The sequence below is a fragment of the Erithacus rubecula genome, assembly GCF_903797595.1.
Source record: "Erithacus rubecula genome assembly, chromosome: 12".
Taxonomy (NCBI): Eukaryota; Metazoa; Chordata; class Aves; order Passeriformes; family Muscicapidae; genus Erithacus; species Erithacus rubecula.
The window spans coordinates 13,655,260-13,676,346 of NC_136664.1; positions in this window are offsets into that span (position 1 = coordinate 13,655,260).

Sequence of the window (21,087 nt, forward strand, 5' to 3'; positions counted from 1 at the left end):
GACCTTTTTTTTATCTTTTATTATTATTATTTTTTTCTGTGGGGAAAAGATGAAGAGAGCTTTCTCTCTGTGTTTCTTACACAACTGGATATTAAAGTCATGCTGGGGAGTATTCAGTCTTTAATTATTCCCTCCTCTGAGCCTGCAGATTTCAGCACTATGGGCTGTGAATTGCTATTCTCAGCTTTGTCTATTTCCTAATGCTCACATATTAAGTTAATAAAATGATGTATGATTGCTGTAATAGGAGAAACAGGAAAAATCACCCAGCAGGAAGGAGGAGATGAGCAGAAATAAGGCAGGTGGGGTGAGAGTTTCCCTGAGAGCAAACCTGGAAGGGCCAGTGTGGTAACACAGGTCAAAGCAGAGGAGCTGGGAGCCAGGGAGAGCAGGGAAAATGCACCAAGGCTGCTGAGGTGTGCCACTGGTTCATCTGAAAAGAACATAAAACCATAGTGACCAAAAAAGTATGTCTGAAGGAAGGCCAAGTATAAATAATGTACTGCTCTGGACTCAGTAAGAAGAAAGGTTAGCTGGCTTCCAGATAGGAACTGCAAAGGAAGATGTGGAGAGGAAATAGTTCTAAAATATGGGAGAATCTGGGGTGAAGTTTAAAAAATACCATGTTGAAAAGGCTTTATGTAGCATTATCCTGAGTGAGCTGAATTTCAGTCTTCATATCTTCAAAGTAATTATTTCTGGCTGAATTAATTTATAAATTGATCAAAATCTAATTGTCATGTTTTTGTTTGTGGGAGAATCACAATCTCTATTATTGTTAGCTTTTTTTATACTCCAGCCACCATTAAAAATTAATAAACAGTTTTTGAAAAACCTCAACTGGTAATTCCACTAGTGAGACACAAGGAGACGGGCAGATTTGAAAAATGCCAGCAAGGGAAATAGATTGAGCTACTTTTTCCTCAGGGAAATAGGATCTTTTCATCTTTTTTTTTTTTTTTTTTTTTTTCCTGGAATGAGTAAAACTGGAGAAAAGAAATGTCAGACTCATTGACAAATCCTCCTCCCTCCCCAGGGAAATTATCCAGCATGGCTTTGGGCATCAGGCAACTTCTCAGGCCAGAAGAGTGCAATGATGCAGTAATGAACACCATTAGCTTTTTTCTGTTCTGCTCTGTTGTGCTATGTGTAGCTATAACTTCACCAGAATAGTTTTGTCATTGGCAACTTATTTGCAGTCCAAAATCCAGATCAAGAATCTATTTCTCCAGCTCTCTCCAGGCAGAGCAGCTCACAGGGATGCAGCTCTGGCCAAGGCAGCACCTGGATGTCATGTCAGAGTAATGCTCCCTTCAGCTGAGAGCTCTCCCAGGTTAAATTTAATTATCACAGAAAAATAACCCATTGAAGAATTTAGTTATGAGTAATGAGGCTGGATTGCCAGAACTGATTTGATTGCATCTGGTATTTCTGAAAGGAAACTCCTTGACCAATTGGAGAAATCATATTTTTTATAGTAGAAGTGATTGAAAAAAACCTAAAGAGCTGAGACTAGGGAAGTCTTGATTATTGCTTGTTATCTCAAGAACAGGCTTTGGGAACATGTACTTATTTTCAGCTTTAGTTCAGCAGCTGAGGTTGAAGTGACCACACATAAAGTTGTTTTCTCTTTTTGCAGATTTAATGGATGCCTGACAGCTTGTGTAGCCCAACAGAAAATTTTCTGAATTTTGTAGTACAAAACTGTACTGTACTGTAGTACAGCATTTCTCTGCATTTCATTGAGTCTTTAAGTAAAAGACGTAACAGATTGAATTTGTAATCAGGGTTTTTTATTTTCTTTTCTGTGCAGAAATCATAACAAATGAAATTTAGCTGCATATTGGAAAAAAATTTTTAGTCATTTGTGTGAATGAGATTGAGCCTCTTTTATGTGTATCATCTAAATCTATGCTACTTCTGACCTTGTCATTCTTTAAAAGTGGTGCCAAGGGGTGACTTTAATCTCCTTGTTCATCTCTGCTGCTGTCAGCACTAATTAGTCAAAGTTAAAAAAGGATCTTTCACGTGAAATAAAATATGTTGATGTATAAGCTTGTTAAGGATATGTTGCTCCTTCTCTTAAAATCTCATCTTTCTGTTTGTGCAGTCTGACATGTAAATTAATCAGAGACATTCAGGGCTGGTTTTTTCAAGTAAAATAGAACCATGTCACCAAGCATCCACATTTCATTTTATCTTGTGACACTGCTGAAGGAATGAATAGCAACATTCAAATTATGATCTGTTCCTTGTTTCCTATCTCATTTTCCCTACTAGTTGTCTGCTTTGGAATTCTCCCATCTGGATTTATGTCTAAGGATGACAGATGAGAGGAAATTTCAGCACCCTGCAGTGTTCTGTGTGTCTGACAGAGGCATCCCACCTTTCAGTCCAGATGGTCTTATTTACACAGCCTTGTCCTCAATGTTTTCTACAATTACTTGACTCAAAATCAAGATCCTGCCTCAAGACAGAACAGCATCTATTAATAAATTCAGGTGAAATTTTTTAAGAATTCTGAAATGATGACAATTTTTTTTATAGTCTCTGTCAAAATGCAGAAGGGTTTTAAGAATAAATAGCAATTTCTTTTCTGTAACAATGTTATATATTCTGAAGGCTTCCTTATCTTCCCCTGAGTTGCAAATTGAAAATGGATCTGTTCTAAAAAACTAAATGAAATTTACAGCCTGGAAGAAATTGAAAATATTCTGGTTTTAGGATACTGTTTTCCCTATTTGTCACTGTACTGTGGAATACACTAAATTAAAGATCTCAGTATCTTAAGATGTATTGGAATTTCAATGTGCTCCATCTGTTTGAGTTCATACCTACTGAAGGATGAGTTATCTCACACATCTTGGCAGTGCAGATAAATGTGTATCAGAGTCAGCCAGAGTGCATCAAATGAGTAATATAAAACCTGTAGTATGGGGCCAGGGGACCCACAGGGTAGAAATATATGAAAACAAACCAACATTTAGGGAAAATAATGTGAGAATTTAATTATTTTGACTTGTTTTATTTTTGAATATTGAAGTAAATACACAGACATCTCTAATGGAGAAAACAAATGGAATCTTTAAAAGTAGTTAGGGAATTTTAAAAGAATATGGGCTACTTTTTCAAGATATGTCAGTCTTTAATGATACTTTCCTGCATGCCCATGTTATTTAATTTTTTGTTTCACAAAATGTTAATTGTATGGATTTATTTTCTAAATAGGAATATATGCATTTCAGAGTCATATGTCTTAGCCTCATATTAAAACATAGAATATATGCAAAAATTACAAAGCAAAGAAAATGAAAAATGCACAGAATTGATTAGTTTGTAATAAAGAAAAAGTTCAAGAATTGATCTTACACATATTACAAATTGCAAAATATACAAACTAAAAAAGTTATCCAAAACAGTTATTTTACATTTTATATATTCATAGTCAGTAAATCTTGTTTCTCCAACATCAAATGACTTTTGGAAGTTTCTTAACTTACAGACTGTATAGTTTTTATTTATTTCTTTTTTTTTTAAATTTTTTTTTTGTTTCAATGTTTTTGTGTACTTAAAAATATATTGTATTCTGTGTAAAGTTTGAAAACAAACTGAAAATGTTAAATTCTTGCACTGTTCAGGTAATTGATATTCTTTTTTACAGAGCTTCAATAAAGTCAATAGACTCATGACAAGGATGATTTTGACCTGTTCATTCTCCTATTGATGTATTAGTGACCTATGCTAATACCAAGTTTGAAAAGGATTTCCAGTCTCAGAAATGAATTGCAGATATTAAATAATTCATGTATTTTTATACCTGCTTCAAAAAACCAGACTTTTTTTCTGAAAGCTATTAAAAGTTAAAATTTATTCTTGGCATAAAGCATAGCTTCAGTCTTTTTCCACCATAAGGAAGCATCTGCTTGTTTTAAAAGCCTGCAGTTTACCACCTTAACTTTAGGGCACTAACTGTAGTAAAAACCCAAAAATTAAAGTAATGAAGCATAAACATCAATGCATACAAAAGGCAGTAAAAAAGCTGTAACAAGCCTTTTAAATTTTATTGCAAAAATATGTGCCATTTTCCTTTGTCCTGTGAATGCCAAGCAGGAAGCATTTATCTGAGCAAGGTTGTGTGAGAGGACGTGAGGAGCTGCCTGAGCAAGCAGGAGTGCTCAGTTTCCAAACACTTGGGCTCAAGGTCCTATTCTTGTTGCCTGGTTTTATTTTCCACTGGAGGATTCTACTTTTCAAAACAGGCATAACTAGAATGGCTTCAGTCTTTGTGTCCTGTTCTCCCTCTTCTTTCTCTCCATTATTTTTACTTATGTTTCTCTTTTGCTTCAGAATTCACCCTCATGTCTGTTATTTATTTCCACACTACACAATGCTCTGGAGCCAGCAGTGTGTAATCAGTTATCTTGCTTCTTAACATTTTGTGGTTTTGGTTTCAGAAAGGTACAGCTGTGAAGAAACTGGCTTGTTTGTTTTGTTGTCTATCCTGAGATTTAGAGAAATAATTCCAACAAAAACCTGCTGGTAATTTTTTTCTTAAAGCATATCTTAGGAGACTTCTACTTCATTGACAAACAAAATGCCTTTGGAAAGCATTTCTAAAAATAGATTTTGTGAAAAAAAACCCCAGCTTTGGTTGAAATGTACCTCTTGAGGTCTTCTAATCCAAACTACTTTTCAAAGATGAATTAATTAGATTGAATTGCTCAGGGCCCTGTCCAGTCAGGCTTGGGTTTCTCCAGGGTAGATGTTCTGCAGCACCTCTGGGGCCCTGTTTCAAATTTTATCTACATTCAGATCCCAGCCAGATCTTTGCAAATATCAGGGCCAGCAGAGAGCCTGCACCTGCTGCCTCCTTGGTGGGATGTGTCAGGAAGTTATCCTCAACACATCCCTGATGTGGGACACCTCCTGGACTGCTGGATTTCCAGGGGTGGAAAAGGTACCCAGGGGGAGCCAAGATCTGGGAATGTGGCAGAGCTGGGAATGTGGCAGATCTGGGAACGTGGGCAGATCTGGGATTGTGGCAGATCTGGGAATGGGGCAGATATGGGAATGTGGCAGATCTGGGAATGGGGCAGATCTGGGAATGTGGCAGAGCTGGGAATGTGGCAGATCTGGGAATGGGGCAGATATGGGAATATGGGGCTCCTTTCAGCTGTCTGAAGGTTTCACCTCCTGCTTCCTGCTGGAGGCTGTGTGTCAGGGTTGAGGGTGGTCTCCAACAATACTTTTTTGGGTTCTTCTGATATTAGAGCAAATGTGGAAAAAATAAAAGAAGAGTGGTTAACAACCACAGCTAGCAACACAAAATACTTTAATAATAGTGAAAGTAAACGTGGGACGAGGCCTAAAAATCTGAACACATTAACCAAGGGAAAAAGGTCTCTTTAGGATTCGGTGGTCAAAGACCAAGATGTAGGGAGGTTCAGGGTGTAAATGTGGGGCAGGAAAGGGGGTGGAGTTGAGGTTAGGGTCCAATGGATATAGGGGAAAGTGGTGCAGAGGTGGGGTAAGGGAAGGCAGGGTCCAATGGGGATACAAGAATGGGAGAACATTCTGGGGACTGGGAGTGGTGATGATCAACTGGAAAATGAGGGTTTGGAATATGTATGAGGCATTACCATGGGCAATCCCATAACTCCATGGAACTTTCCCTTCTGGGATTGCCACAAATCAATAAATGCCAGCTAAGGCCTAGGGTTGGGGTACAGGCTTGCTTTAGTAATGGTGCCTGACCTGGAATAGAGGTCAGACTGGCTCCCTCAGCTGGGGGCAGCAGACACCCTGCTCCGTGCCATGGTGCACTATAGACACCCTGCTCTGTGCCATGGTGCTCTGCAGACACTCCCCTTTGTGCCATGGTGCCCTGCAGACACCCTGCTCTGTGCCATGGTGCCCTGCAGACACCCTGCTCTGTGCCATAGTGCAATATAGACACCCTGCTCTGTGCCATGGTGCTCTATAGACACCCTGCTCTGTGCCATGGTGCCCTGCAGACACCCTGCTCTGTGCCATGGTGCAATATAGACACCCTGCTCTGTGCCATGGTGCTCTGCAGACACTCCCCTTTGTGCCATGGTGCTCTATAGACACCCTGCTCTGTGCCATGGTGCTCTGCAGACTCTCCCCTTTGTGCCATGGTGCTCTATAGACACCCTGCTCTGTGCCATGGTGCCCTGCAGACACCCTGCTCTGTGCCATGGTGCTCTGCAGACACCCTGCTCTGTGCCATGGTGCTCTGCAGACACTCCCCTTTGTGCCATGGTGCTCTATAGACACCCTGCTCCGTGCCATGGTGCACTGCAGACACCCTGCTCTGTGCCATGGTGCACTATAGACACCCTGCTCTGTGCCATGGTGCCCTGCAGACACTCCCCTTTGTGCCATGGTGCTCTATAGACACCCTGCTCTGTGCCATGGTGCTCTGCAGACACTCCCCTTTGTGCCATGGTGCCCTGCAGACACCCTGCTCCGTGCCATGGTGCTCTATAGACACCCTGCTCTGTGCCATGGTGCTCTGCAGACACTCCCCTTTGTGCCATGGTGCTCTGCAGACACCCCTTTGTGCCATGGTGCTCTATAGACACCCTGCTCTGTGCCATGGTGCCCTGCAGACCCTGCTATGTGCTATGGTGCACTATAGACACCCTGCTCCGTGCCATGGTGCCTATGCAGACACCCTGCTCTGTGCCATGGTGCTCTAGAACCCTGCTCTGTGCCATGGTGCTCTAGACACCCTTCTGTGCCATGGTGCTCTAGACACCCTGCTCGTGCCATGGTGCTCTATAGACACCCTGCTCTGTGCCATGGTGCTCTGCAGACACACCCTTTGTGCCATGGTGCTATAGACACCCTGCTCTGTGCCATGGTGCTCTGCAGACACCCTGCTCTGTGCCATGGTGCTCTATAGACACCCTGCTCTGTGCCATGGTGCTCTGCAGACACTCCCCTTTGTGCCATGGTGCTCTGCAGACACCCTGCTCTGTGCCATGGTGCTCTATAGACACCCTGCTCTGTGTCATGGTGCCCTGCAGACACCCTGCTCTGTGCCATGGTGCTATGCAGACACTCCCCTTTGTGCCATGGTGCTCTATAGACACCCTGCTCTGTGCCATGGTGCACTGCAGACACCCTGCTCTGTGCCATGGTGCTCTGCAGACACTCCCCTTTGTGCCATGGTGCTCTATAGACACCCTGCTCTGTGCCATGGTGCTCTGCAGACACCCTGCTCTGTGCCATGGTGCTCTATAGACACCCTGCTCTGTGTCATGGTGCCCTGCAGACACCCTGCTCTGTGCCATGGTGTTCTATAGACACCCTGCTCTGTGTCATGGTGCCCTGCAGACACTCTGCTCTGTGCCATGGTGCTCTGCAGACACCCTGCTCTGTGCCATGGTGCTCTATAGACACCCTGCTCTGTGCCATGGTGCTCTGCAGACACCCTGCTCTGTGCCATGGTGCTCTGCAGACACTCCCCTTTGTGCCATGGTGCTCTATAGATACCCTGCTCTGTGCCATGGTGCTCTGCAGACACCCTGCTTTGTACCATGGTGCACTATAGACACCCTGCTCTGTGCCATGGTGCTCTGCAGACACTCCCCTTTGTGCAATGGTGCTCTTCCCTGACCCAGGAGCTTCCCCAGTTTCTTCCCTGCCTGTTCCAGCTGCTGTCCCACCCCTAGGCCAGTTTCCCTCCTTGCCTGCCCTCTCTAAGTACCCAGTGTCCATCCAGCCCTGTGAGCTGCCCCAGTCTCTGTGGACACTTCTCGTGCTTGTTTGATTTAAAGCAGATCAATAACAATATCAGGATTTCCTTGGATGATGTAGGTTTATTATCTTCAGGGTATATGCCAGGAGCTACAGGTATTCCTAATCACAGAAGTCAATAGATGAAAATGCTTCCTCTTCATATTAGTCTGACTACAAGGGCAGCTAAAATCCAGCCTGTTTCTGCAAGGCAGTAACAGAACCCTTGAATGGTGATCCACGTGGTTTTATCTGTGTAGGAGCAGTTAATTAACTTATTTTCTTCTAGGTTCCTCTACATTTCCCATTGTTTGCTCTGTCTAAATCACGTCACTATTTTTGTTGTTCCCTCCTTTTGCTGTTATTTATTACTGCTCTGATGATTATCAGCATTATGTTAATGAGGTCCTGCAGATCCTTGGTTTTCAGTGTTGATAGCAGAGCATATGGCTTGGACTCACAGTTTTACTCGGGTAAAAGGGGAAATGTGTATTGAAGTTGTCATCCTCAAAGTTAAAGTAACTTTTTAGATTCTTGACATTTTAGAGAATGGGAGGGGGAAAGTTTGAGTTAAAATACGAAGGAATCATATCTGAAATCTCTTCAGCTCTGGTAGAGGCAAGGCATTGAAGGACACTTCCCAGTCATGGCAGAAAATGGAAAAACTGAAGGACTGGGCCGATTTCTCCATATGTATGGAGATATTTAAGGATTGAATAACTAATCTGGCAGCAGAGAGAATGTCCAAACTGCAGGCACTTAGGATTGACAAAGGGAAGGCCTGTTCCTTGTGAATTTGAGCTGCAGACCCATCTGATCCACCAAAGCAGAGTAAATTTTCTTTATCTGGAACTGTAATGCTGACTGAATTAAATGTGTAGCTACTTATATTCATAGAATTAATTGTTGTTTAACATCCTCCTGATCAGATATTTGGTGTGTCTTGCATGCAGCTCTCTGACCCTCAGATTTCTCCTCCAGTTGCTCTTGTGTTCTTCTCTTACCCCATCCTGGTATTTAGTGAATCACATCTTTAAAATACTGCTCTACTTGGTGTCCTCTACGGGAGCACAAATGTTTATTCTGCACTTACACTTTATCCTGTGTGGGCAACCTGGGTGCTTAAGGGCAATAAAGACTTGACTTGGATACCAGATGTGTTTAAATTTATTGTCCAGACTTATAAAAGAGGTGTCTAGAAATAAATTGCTCTTCTGTTCAGCTTAACCTCAGACTGGATTTGCTTCCTACTAAATCAAAACTTTTCTTGACTTGAAATGTTATAATCTGCTTTAGGTTTATTTAGCAGATCACTACTATTCTGTATGCTTGTGTTTATAGTTTAATTCAAAGAATAAAGAAATGTGTTAAAACATTTTCAAATTAATGTCTAGCACACTTTGAATCTCTGCTGTAGTGTTGTGGTGATCCTCCATCAGATGGTGCTATTAGGATTTAAGATAAGTACTTAGACTGCTTTGGTCTTATGAAAACTGTCAGCTCTTCATCCTGTTTGTTATTTTTTATTTTAATTTAATTAGTGGAGCTTTATAGGAAGTTTTTATACTGTTCAAACAGGGAAGAAAACCATGTGTGAACATATGGTAAATGTCAAATTCACTAATGATTTGAAAACTTGCCTCTCAGCAACTTTTATTAACTGTTGTGGGTTATTCAATAAGTCTTTCCCTTAAGTGTCATGAGTTCTGTGAAATCACACACTGTTCTTCTCCAAATCCAGGATTCACACAGGCATTCCTGAAAGCTACTTCTACTGTTCAGAGCCACAGAGATATTTGGGTAGTGATTCTAATTTGGATACTCATCACTTCCAAAGCTGTTTTGTATTGGCCTGTCAGCTGCCTTTTGGGGTGGTTCCCCCCACCCCCCCCCCCCCCACCCCAGAGAATCAAATTTTTAAGACACTGTGGTACTTCTAGAAATATGGTCCTAAATTATTTAATAATATCATCAAATTAGTTCTTTTATCTTCTTCAAGATTATTGATAAACTTTGTCTGGGATGTGCATGTAAGCTCTGGAAATGCAGTGAGAAATGACTGCTGCAAAAAGATTTCCCTGATGTCTGTAATACTTAAATATTGGTGGGAACAGGGACAGTCATATTAGGCTTTTTACTCAGGGTGAATTCTAATTATTTTAACTTTTAACAATCCATTGCTCAAATTTGCCCAGTGTAAACAGATAAATCTCAAGCCAATGTGATTCAGGCTCATTTATGGAGTTGCTTTCTGCTGCTGACCATTGTTGCTCTTGTGTGACTGGGAGTCCTGGAAAGCTTCTGGTGTTTCTTTTCCCTGTTATATGGATTTTAAGTCCAGAAAATGCTCTTATATTAATCATGATCAGGGCTCTTGATGCAAATACTTGTTCAAAAAAAGACCAAGCAATGCTTCCATTTCAGCCATGTCTCTGATATAAAAAAAATCCCAGGGAATAATTTCTATAATAATCTTGGAAATCAGGACAGCCATTCTTTAAACTAATTCTGGCTGGTTCACATTTCATTGAAATGGTACTTATCAAATTTGATCTTACAATTGGTAACTAGACCTTGCTCAAAAAAACACATTTCAAAGTTTCTAATTTATACAGCTTTGCAGTATTTGCTTTTCCTTTGGTACTTTTTGGCACAGAAATATTTTTCTTCTTTCCTATTAGAACATAAAAATACAAAAGAAATTACTTTATATGATGTGAATGCTTAGAAGCACATTTAAATTGCATTTGGTATTGCTTGAGATGCTAATTAAAGTTACAGCCAGATATTAAATAGTGTTAGAGCTTTTGACTGATTTTTGAGTGATTAAAGGGAAAAATTTAAAATGTTTCTCATTATTTATTCTTGATTAGGGAAAAAAAGCAAAGAACAGTTAAAACACATTTTGATAGCTCTTTAAATGTTGAAAGTTTCACACATGATGAGCAGAAGGTACCTTTACTATAGGTCTTTAATTTTATTTCTTTCTTGGATCTTCACTTGAGAAATGTTGATGGAATAATTATCTAAACTTAAAAGCAGTAAGACCAGGAAAATCATAATACATTTCTTTAATGTGTTGTATGTATTTTTTGGTTTTGTGTTTTTGTTTCTTTGTTAGAGTTTTTTGGTTTAATATTTAAGGATCATATTTCCACACAACCTCATTTAATTTTGCTGTTCCTGAAGTAAGTTTTTTTGAGAGCATGGAAAATGTTGCAGCTGATAGGAAAAGTGCTAACTTGGGTAGTTAATGTACACTGAAATCTTGGCTTAGTCTTGTCAAGGATCTATCAAACCCTCAATACCTCTTTCACAAATTTTGAATGTTGATACATGTGTAAAATATCTTGCATTAAAATATTTCACTTTGCAGCTAATATACAGGAAACAGTAATTTTAATGTACAGTTCAACTTACATTCCTAAAGTATATAGGAATGATCTGAGCCTCATTTTCAGAAATCATTATGGAAATCTAAAGTTTGTGCATTGTTAAATCATGAATTCCTGTATGTGTACAGAGGAGCTGTGGGAGAAGTGAAACATCTTTCCCAAAGTCATGCCCACAGACAGGCCAGTGCTTTCCCCACTCTTTTGGGGGTGTTACCATCCTCTCCTTGCAGATGCTACTAAAATGAGTTGTTTCAAGAACAAAAGCAGAGGATAAAGGGAAAACAAGCTGAAATCCAGCAGCTCATTTATCCATCACATCCATTCCTCAAGTGATGTGAGTCATAAAAATATCCTGATGCTTTTTCACAGTCCAGGAAAGTATAATGAGCAGTTTCAGGTCTCTGCCAGACATAGTTCTGTGGAGGTGTTTTTTGGTAGCATCACAGCATTATGGGGTAGTGAGTGTCTTTAGACCTGGCTGCACTGCACGGCTGCACTAATCTGCTGTAAACAGTGAGATTTAAATGGGCCATTAAAAGGTATTTCTGTGATAGTGCTCCACTATCAAAAGAAAATATTTTGATGGTGTTCAGTGTTATCCTTGCTGGGCAAATTAAAATTCTTGTCTAGAGATCAAGAGGTGTAGCTTAGATTAATATCTTAGAGAAGGAAGAACATATTATCATCTTCCACAGTCTAATGCCTTTATCTGAGCCAGCAGTTCATGATGCTGTGAACTGCTAAATCCAAGTGACCTTTCCCAGTGATATTCACAGCAAGTGGCAAGAATAACAAGTACACATACAAGGCTGCTCTGCAACTCTCCTTCCCCCCACCGTTTATATTATTGCTTCATTATATTTAAAGATTTCTTGCAAACAATGGCTGCCACCAATATTCCCACATAACAATCTGATGGCTGGGATCTCACCACTGGATGCAATTTCATTGGAGCTAAACAGACAGAAAAAATGCTGGTTTTGCCCTCAAATGGGAAGATGCCCCTTTTCATATTCCTCTGGGATAAGTTCATATTTATTGCCACAGTGGGCACACTCTATTAACACTTTATAAAGACATTCCCTAGGAGGATATTTTGACAGAATTTCATTCAGCAACTGCTGGCTCAGTTTCACTCTCATTAATTAATTTCTCTGAGTTCTGGTCCACGTGTGTTTTTGGTGGATCCATAATAATCAGAGATAATCCTGAGAACAATTCTCTCTGAATCAGCAGGTCTGCTCTTATGATTTTATCTAAATCATATAGACTCTCAAAACCCCTTATCCTGGCTGAGATTGATTAATATGAATTAGTGGCTTAAAGTGCATTTTTTTAATGTACAGTGAATCTTGTTTGTATTTAGCTCCTCTGCTTATTTAGATGGAAAAGTGAATTAGCAGTGTGATTTTTTAAAATGGGATTAGGTATTCCAGCTTGGTGAATGCTGATATCTATTTCATCCATGCTCCACTTACGTTCTTTGCAGGATGAAGCAATTCAGAAACATTTTATTAATATGACACTGCTTCTGTGCCAGTGTCTGGCAATATCATCAGTGATTACTTGGTCTGTCTGGCTTTTATAGGAATTTACATAAAGCAGAAAACTTTATTATTACACTAACCTGAGTAAATTCAATTATTTTGATATTTGTAATCCTGTTTCTGTGCAGGCTTTCTGAACAAAAAGTCTGATAGTCTCATGGTTTAACAGCTAACATGTCTAGCAAAAATTAAAACCTTGCTAGATGACTTCTATAATAAATTTATAGAGACAGTTATTAAAACAATTTCAGCAAGTGATAAACCAGCAGTAACACAGAACACTTGCCAGTTGTTAAACTCAAGCATTATAAATTGCATGGTTACTCCAGTGACATCTGAAGGAGGAGTGATGACCACAAAGCAGTCTTTTCTTCCAAGCATTCTGCAAAATTGTCTGTGGGCTTGACTGGTGTTTTATGTTATATATTTATGTATAGATATGTGTATGTGTGTGTATGTATTACTATATGTATTATTATATGCATTATATGTATTATTATTGCTCTTTCCATGGGAAGTCCCAAGAGTTGGAGAGTGTAACCTGACATAATCTATGGAGTCACAAAGCTGTGGAGTCCTGATAAAGCACCAAAAACTGCGTGGAATAAACCCCAAGGCCAAGCCCTGCCCTTGGTGCATGCCTGGTTGTGCTTTTTAAGAGCCCAGAGTAGCTGATCCAGTGTTTCCCCTCTGGATCTTAGAGATGGTTTCATAATCCAGGTTTTGAAGTGGCAGTCTGCCATCCAAGCTCAGAGGGATAATTCATCTCCACTGGTTTTTTCCTGGCCTGCCAACATACACGTTTTAGAGTCAAAGTGCTGAAAGTGCAGCCTCTTGATACTGCTGCAGTATTCTCTTACTATGGGATGTTATAATGCACTGACCTTTATTCACAGACATAAACAATGCAGTGGTAAAGACTCAAAAATCCCATTTTTCTTTCCAGTCTGTCTGACTTTTTGACCATTGGTGAGCTCTAAGAATCAAAAATGTGGAATAACTTCCAGTTCCTATTCTTTTACATGCTATAATATACTGAAAAAAATTGCCAGCCCTTCAAGGGCCAAACTTGAGGGAAAAAGTTACCACAAGATAGTGTTTTGTTTTTTGAATAAAAAGCCCAACACAACCCACTGAAATTCAGTAGAATTTTACTTCTTTCAACTTATCTTTGATGATGGTATTTTCTTACATCCTCTCTCCATTTCTGAACTTAAAGGAGTAGGAGTAAGCTACTAAAAGTAGGAGGTCAATACTAATTCTGAATTGAGATTTAAAATCCCATAACGTGTTGAATTTATTATAATTTTTGAGTAATGTAATTTGGGGGGAAAATATACAGGAAAATATGTAAGCTTCACTAAGCTGTATTTTCAGGCCTTTAAAAAAAGATTTTACCTGCAGCCATTTAAAATTTGAATGTAGTCCATCTGTGCATTGTTGTGAGCTGCACACTTCTGAAAATGTGACAAGCCCTTATGAGAAACATTTTCTTGAGCTTGCCCAAGGAGTTGGAATAATGGCTGCAGCTGAAGGAATCCTTCTGTGTTTAATTGTTATAGTATTTTGGTATAATTTGAGAGTATGTGCCAGACTCTATAAAATGTAATACTCTTAATTTTTTTCCTCCTGCAATTCGCAGTAAAATTTTCTGTATTGTTAATGAAGAAGTTAACTTGCACATCAGTATCTTTCAGACAAAAAGTGTTCTCTGGGATGTGCTCAGTTTGAAAGAAGTCTTCTCTGCTGCGTGCTGGCAGATTTTTCTATTTATCAAGTCAGTCTGACAGGGGTGACCCACCAGTACAAGAACTGGTCACATTCACTTTTTGCTGAATATCTCAGAGTGTCATTTTGGTCAAGCTGGGACAATTCCCTTAAGAAATAAGGACAGCTATCATAAAAATCTGCATGGAAATAAATTTTTATTTTGATACTGAGATGGTTCTGAGATCATCTGACCTTCTTGTTTCAGAATTTGTCACTTGTTTGAGAAGTGTCATATTATTAGTCCCTCAGGTGGTGAAATGGTGGCAAAATTGGGAATGAAAAAGTCCAGCTCAGTCAGTCCCTAGCAAGAGCTGCAGGTGGTGGTGGTGGCTTCAGGGTGTGTTGGGTGGTCAGTATAAGCAGGGCCTGAGCTTAGGCTGAATTCAGACTCCATTGAACATTGAATTTTAAAACAGGTGTGATTTTTGAACAAAGTGTTTAATAATATTGAGGTTTCAAATGATAAAAATCCCATGACTCTCAAGTGTACATTGCTTTTTGGTTTGCTTTCTCCCCCACTCTGGTACCAGCTGTTTCTTTTGATTTTCATTTTATCTTTGGTCTGTTGACCTTGTTAAAACTAAATAAAGCCTTTCTACCTTTTTTTTAATTTTTTGAAAAATTATTCAAAGGAAATGAGACTGGAACCTAAAAACCTTTGGTTTTCCCCTTGAAAAGGCAAACACCTTTATGTGTTATCATTGATCTAGTAAGAAGTCATTAAGCTTTCAAACATTCCTTATCTACATAACATATTTTAGAAATAAAAGCCTTGTTGGTAAATTGCAATTAGACTTTGCTCTTTTTAAGTTGACAGAAACTTGCTCTGTATTAAAGGTGAAGATAAATGAAGGCAAATAGACTGTATTGATGGCAGTTCAGGGTTTTGTGCAAGGTATTTTTTCTATGAAAACATATTTTGGATTATGAGCAAGATCTGCAGATTTTGTCAGTGGCACTTGACTGTGGTGGGGTTTGTTAATTAATTGTCAGGGGTTTGTCAGGCACCCCAGGACATTAACCCAGGTGAGGTGGCTGTGGCTGGCCCTGGGGTGGAAGCCAAGCTGCCTGTCCCACTCAGCTCTAAACTGGAGAAAGAAGAGGGATGAAGGCAGAAAAGTTCTGGCATGATGACAAAACTGAGACTGAAAGTGTCCATCTGCCTCAATGAAGACACAAACCAGTAAGTGCATCTTTTCTGTATGAATCAGATATTGTAGAGAATTTAATAAAAGGTGATAGTATAAGCAGAAGTGTGAGCTGAGAGCAATACAAGAGTAATGATCAGTTAAAATTGCTTCCATGTCGAATGACACTGAAATGTGAAGTGCCTGATTTAGCTTTATGTTCACATAGAGTGCAGAGCTGTACCCTGGAGAGGAACAAACCTGGCAGGAGTTTCAAGGTGAGAGACCATGGAAAGCCTGCAGGATGTGAGTTGGGAAAAAGGGTGGCCTCTGTGGCAGCTTTTTAAAAAGATACATTTAATAATGGGTTTAATATTTAGTTTGAATTCTTTCTTCATTTGGACTCACAGGACACAACTTAGAAACCTGATGTCATGAGGAGGATACTCAGAGAGTGCTATTATTATATGGATATTATTATATGGATACCAGAACTAGAGTTCTATTAGCACAGAACTGGATACCAGATCTAAAGTTCTATTAGCGCAGCTGTCCCAGGCTGTGGCAGGGTATTTGTCCTTACAGAATTTCAGGGGTTTTTTTGGAATTTGAATATGAACTGAGAGCAAGGAGTCAAAAGCAGGAAGCCCTTCTGAGAGTTCATTAAATAGCAAATTAAGAAAAGGTTTGGTGAATTCTGCTGTTGTGGCATTGGCCTTTTTGCTTTGCTGGGTAGCTGAGTAGTTTAAGCATCAAGGGGAGTCTGCACACTGCATGCTTTCAAGGCTCCACCACCATGGAATCAGGGGAAAAAAATCATGCCAAAGTACATGAGTCTGCTCTCAGAGAACTCACAGGTCTGAAATGGAAACCAGCTGTGATAGGGCAGAGGGAATGAGAAACACTTAAGCAATAGAAAATTAATTACCTTGAATTTTTCTATAAACAGAAGTAAACCACACCTCAGTGTACTTGCTGGTCTTCAGTTATCTTTAATTAGCAAATATTCTAATTATTTTTATTCCCAGGGAATTCTATATTGTAACACAATTTTTTTCTTTATGTAAATATTGAGATGTATGCTTTAGAATTGAGGGACTTAATTTTTAAAATGTTCTCTTTCATCATACATATCCTGAATTATCTATACTGTTTACACATATAAGTATCTTTAGTTTTAGATATTCACTACTCAGGTATTAATTTGTTAGAAACCTTTTTTTTAATTAAATTGCTTGTAAGTTGTACTATGCATGTACAAGTGTAAATATGTATATTCAAAGGAGTCAGGCAAAGTTATCTTCATGTAGTAATAAAAGCTATTCAATTGCTTTCTATATTTTGATTTGTAACATGAGAATGATTTATCTGTACCATTTTCTATGCTCAGTATTATCCCTGTCACTAAATAAGTTACCAGATTTTTAATTGTCTGCAATATTATGTGAGTTATGAAAGATGCTTCTCAGCATATAGAACCAATGCAGTGCCCAATCATTGCCATTTCACATATGATGATCTGAATAGTTTTTGTTGTTTTTCTGTGAGGAGTTTAAATTCTGCTTCTGCTGTTCAATTTATTGTACATTTGCCTAAGCTTTTTTCTTTAAAATTTGAGTTTCTAATTTAAGTTTCTTCTTAAGTGCCCCACCCTGGTTTTCCTTCAGAGTATGTTTGAAATATGATCAATCTCCTCTGAATTATCCTGGTAAAAATTCTGTGCAGATAAATCAAAGTCTGGGTTTGCAAAGGAGAACATTATTCCATTATCAAATAAATCACACAGTTTATGACTCTTTTTAACTGCACTGCCAGAAGTTATTTACTGAATGATCATGAAATACAGATGGTATTTCACTCTGAGTCACAGATACCTGAACAGGTCAAACATTTTAGTGCAGAACTACAGCACAAAACAAGAAAATGTGAAAGCCAAATCTAATAATCCTTTGGTATTTCACACATAAATAGAACTTCTTATATTTGCTTCAAGATGAATACTTCTTGGTATCTGTGAGTATGTAACTGTGCTTTCATTCAGAGAATCCCATGGTTGGTTTGTCTGAGCCCAGCTGGGGTCAGTGCTGGTTTGGTGCTGACTGTCATGGGTGGATGGCTCTGTCCCCTTCTCTTTGTACAAGAAAGCACAACAGCTGCATAAAACAGCTGTATAAAACTCCAACCCATTCATTAAAAACCACCCCAGTCCTGGCATCAGGGATTTGTTGAGGTGAAGGCTCATGATTCAGAAAAACCCCTCCATGCAGTACTGAAAAGCAAAGCACAAAAATAAAAACCTTTGGTGAGTACATCAAGTCCCAGTATTTCTGTTAAGGTACTGTGGAATCTAGTTACCATTGGTGTTTCCATATCCATGACTTCAATTCCCACAGTTGTGATGGATTTTAGTAATTCAGTGGCTGTTTCATCCAGAGTTTCAGTCCTTTTCATACTGTGCAGGGTGTTGTCACCCTGCTTGGTTTATTTTCTGTCCAGTAAGATATCATAAATTTCTTTCTATATAAGAGAGTTATCTTTGGTTCACTTGTGGATCGTTTAGTGCAGTATTGTTCTACATTTTTGGCATTTGAGCCTTAATAGTGTGTCAGGAAGGCATGAGCAGGGTGGCCACTGATATTTGTGAATCCTCTGCATAAAGTCTGGAACTTCTAGCAGGTGCCTTAAGAAAGATCAGTGTGTTTTCCTTGGTTATGGAGCAGGAGGGCTCCATCAGACTGACACAGGCAGAAATTAAAATAGTCCAGAGCAGCAATGATGGTACTCATGGTCTGGGAGGTTTCCAGCTGCATGCTGGAGGTCAGATCCACAAGGGACTAAAATCATCCCATCAATTTAAGGAAATGTGAGGGTCAAAGAAGTATTTTCTACCATTCTGCATCTTACTTACTGCTATTTCAGACACAAACAAGTATGTTTTAAAATCATGTTTCAATGCTCACTTAAAACACTCTGCAGAGCCCTGCAAAACTCTACCAGGGCTTTGCTAGCAGCAATGTATCTTGATTCACATTTTTATAAAGAAGTATTTCAGTTTGCACTGGTTTACCATAAATAGATGAAACAAAAGGATAATGCTTGGCAATAAAGCAGAATGAAATGGATTTATGAACCTTTGCTAGTCATTTTAGGGTGAATCCTCTGAGTTCCTCATGAATTGCACTCAGTGAAGTAAATGCAAATAGTCAATATTTCTGGTGAAGCAGGCAGGTTTACTGAGCTAATTCTTTGTAGATTTTGACAAACTGTCCCTAAAAAATAAAAATAAAAGTGTAAGAATCCTGCAGTAAAACCATCAGTTTTTAAAGTATGAATTGCTTAGCTTCCACATTTCAAAGCAGCACTTAATTTGAAACTTGTTTTACAATGCAACATAGAGAAATGCTAAAAATTGATCACATTAAGAGGGAACGTTTGTTTGGTACTTGCAATTTTGATATGTTTGAAAAGCTAATGAACTGGGAAATGATGACTTTATGTTCAAAACGATTTTTGAGTGCCCTGTCATGTAAAAACAACTTTAATTATGTATTACACCCACTGCCTCCCCAAGATGCAAAAAAAATCTTATTGAGCCATTTCTCAAGATATTCAGCATACCAGGAAACAGATCATCTTATTACAGTGAAGAAAAGCAGTAGGCTTTCTTCCAGTATTTATAGAATATCTGTTATAATGCAAATAATGGCCACTTCTTTCAAAGAGCCAGTTTATCAGGCATGTAATATATCTAATACTATGTGTATTAGGAAAATGTGATTAGCATAAAAATGTTTATAATATATTCATATATTTATATTTTACCTGTCATTAAATAACAAAAAGACAGAGAAATAAATACTCAGAACTGTGTCTGTGTGTGCAAAAATGCACATGGTGCTGTTTCAGCCTCCAAACTGAGTGGAGTATTTCCTGATGTTGGTCCCACGAATTGCCAGAGGATGTGAATTTGTAATCTACTTTAACAGATATCACAGAGGAGTATGTCTTAAGGAGTGGCAGCACTTTAGCACTTTAGCACTTTAAAATAGATGCCTATAGACTAAAGCTATTCCACTTCTGTGTGTTCCTGAGAATATTCTTCTTGCAATTATAAACCCAGTGCCAAATAACAAACAAAAGAGGTTTTTTTTTTACTTTTTCCAGCATTATTTTGATCCCATAATGCATTATAGACTGGACTAGACACTAATTCAAAGTGCACACTTGACTTTACATGGAGCTCCTTATTATCTGATCATCAACTGAAACCTTTTCTCCCTGGGCTTGTGGACCCCAGAGTGCTAAAACTTCTGGTTTTCCTGACTCAAAATACAGGCAATTCATTTCTAGGCTGCCTGATCTGTAAATACATCACCAGGAGAGACATTATTTCATTCTTCAGGGCTGAAGGAGCAGACTGTAACTGCGAGGATGAATGAGGAATGGAGGACAGAACTAGAACAGACAATCCTGGCAGTGATATAAGAGTGATGTGTTGGAAAGGATGCTGCTAGTGTGGACTTCTAGTGAAGTTCTTAAAAATGTTCTTCCTTTCACAGAAATCAAATTATATCCAAAAATATTGGTTGAATCTATGGCAAGTGGGCTTTGCAAGCCATTTCTGTCTCTGACCTGCAGGACTCCCACAGAAGAGCATTCAGTTTTATTTTCATGGAGTCCACTGTCCTTAGAGAACTTGCTCTTTCTTTCCATCTTCCCTGTATTACTTACTGTGTCTGATTTTCTCTATATCTTTTTGCCTTTTTACTTGTACTGATTGCCAGCATTTTCTTTTGTTCGTGCCCCAGCAATTTAATTTGTCCTTTTTTAAGAAAAAACACAAATTTCAAAGAAGCAGGCCAAGCAGGCTACACAGTGCAAGTATGGGATGGATTGGAATATTTCAGAGTAGCATGTAGAAAATCGTGGTGGGTAACAGTACCTAAAAATGAAGTAGCAGAGAGTAATGAATGAAATATGACTCATAATGAAATCTAGAAGAATGTTGAAGCTTGAGAGGTAATACAGTGATGCTGAAATGCCACACATGGCATAAAACTTTACTGAAAAATGAGAAGCTTTGAGCTGAAGCTCTAAAAAACCAATCTGCAAGACAATAGTTTAGGTAAGTTTTCAGACTGAATCCAGTGGAAGAGAAGGAGACTTAAATGAGACATTACATTTGTCATAAGAAATGTAAACACAAACCTGCTGGTTTTTTTTTTTTTTAAATCCCAAACACAAATGATGTGTGAGTGTGAATTGCTAAGACAGGCTCTATATTTCATTTACACAGTAATTACAGCTGACAGGTCCCTTTTCTCATTTACTTCCCAGATGGTTCTCCTTTGTGTCTCACTGTCTCTCTTTTTGCAGTCAATTTCAAAATTTTAGGCAAATGGAGACAATAAGCAAGAATCCTGCTGCAGAATTAAGCATTGTTAGGTGTGATGGCTGTGGCAGCTTCATGTAGAAGATTCCAGT